Here is a 1,884-nt window from a genome sequence, read left to right on the forward strand (position 1 = left end):
TAATAAAAAAAGTATTTTTTACACATTACCCATAGTTAGAATACAAATAAATTATTTAATAAATGTAGCAACCGGGCCACCTGAAAATCCATTTGGCCACCTGAATCTCATACTCAAGTGGCCCGGCCGGCCACCTGAAAAAAAAGTTAAGGGCAAGCCCTGCTAACAGGGTTTACTAGAATCCCACCACTCCACCACAGAGTCACCGCAGTAGACGTTAGATGAGCGCTGTCGCTCCGCGGCACTTGTTATTTGTAAGATCGTCTCGTTCTTAACCTGGGTTAAGGTCCTTAACAAGCGGTTTTTGTTATCATGTAAAGCCATTCCCTTCAAAACTAAAAACACGACTGGAAGTACCCTACTAGTACTAGTAGTAGCAGGAGTAAGATAATATAGGATCTATATTATCTTACTCCTGGTAGTAGTAGTAGTACCTATACAGACTCCACTACAGTACAGTCTAATAGTAATAGTAGTAATACTATAAAAAATAAAACCAATATACTTTCATATAATACTAATAGTCTTAGATAGAAAAAAACAATACTATTGGCAATAGTAAAATGAAAAATTTGCTATATATAATGTGAGGAACTTTTTTGAATAAAAACAATATTAATTATTCTTCTTTATATAAATTTTTATTATTATTTAGGTATATTATTATTATTGTTCAATAAATCTCCAAACAGAAAACTTCATGGGTTAAAAATGAAAACTTAATGTGCAGTTCATTAACATTAGCCACAGGTTACCCTCTCACTTCTCACTACGTTGCAAGAACGTCATATAAGCAGACGTTAGCGACCAAACCTTCTAGCTATCAAAGCGATGTAACAAAACATACCAATACCTAACTTCTAATGGCTCTTACCGCTTCTCTGTACACCATTATTAAACATATGCGTGCTAATTCCAAGTATGTATTTACGTGTCAGGGAGAATTTTGAACAAGGGGGCCATTACTGTGTGAATTCTGCATGATTTTCCCGCACTCTCGCCAGTCTTGTATTAGTTCTCGCGCATGCATACTAATGCAAGGGTGGAGTTTGCCAACATTCAAAAACGAAACTCCTTTCCAAATTATCTGATAATAACATGAATACCGAGGCAAATACCAGTTAAGAAGTGTGCCATATGTGAGAATACACTTGCATCATGTAACACGTTATGTCAAATGTGGTAATACGATTGTTTTAATTACGAAATTTAACCTTGAGTGTGTTTTCAAGCTACGCGGTTTATTGTGTGGAACGGTGTCAGGCTCCTACGACATGAAACGGTCGTTGAGTCTGGACGGGCTAGCCATAGCCTTAGATTAACCGATTCTAAAACTCGGTCCCTGGCTTTTAAAACTATGGTTCTCCCCATATTAGAATATGCTTCACCAGGTTGGTGCCCTCATACTCTTCAGAACTGTTCTAATTTACTTGTCATTTAGCATAAAGCTAGGAGATGGGCTTCAATGTTAGAGTAAAATAGTTGGGTAAAAAAGGATTATCTTTACATTTTTAGCAAATAATAACAGATAATAAATTCGCACGTGCATAAACTGCAGAGAGTTTTCCTCCGTCATGCCACCGGATGTAATCTAAGCTGTTGGCCACAAGAAATAGTACTGGGGCTAATGAGCATGTACTAGTTAGCATGCCGTGCTGCAATGATTCAATGCTGCTTCCTGGCACTATTGGCCACAGAGCCTTGTAGTGGGAGCAAAGGGCTATCTACAGGTTGAGCTAGGTCCTAGGATCATGCCACCTCCAATAAGGTTACTGAATTCTCAAATCTGTGCTATTGGCAATATATATTAATAATATCAGGAGTAAGATAATATAGGATCCTATATTAGGATTTAGAGATTAGGATTTAGATATTTAGGTAGAT

General features: G+C 37.2%; 1 protein-coding gene across 1 annotated transcript in view; it reads left to right on the forward strand.

The window, feature by feature from the left end:
* LOC106815588 (gamma-secretase subunit PEN-2-like) overlaps positions 1-1,884 on the forward strand; it is an 8,336-nt gene that overhangs the window by 4,781 nt on the left and 1,671 nt on the right. The gene's annotated exons all lie outside the window — the stretch shown is intronic.

The sequence above is a fragment of the Priapulus caudatus genome, unplaced genomic scaffold (assembly GCF_000485595.1).
Source record: "Priapulus caudatus unplaced genomic scaffold, Priapulus_caudatus-5.0.1 Scaffold1152, whole genome shotgun sequence".
Taxonomy (NCBI): domain Eukaryota; kingdom Metazoa; phylum Priapulida; class Priapulimorpha; order Priapulimorphida; family Priapulidae; genus Priapulus; species Priapulus caudatus.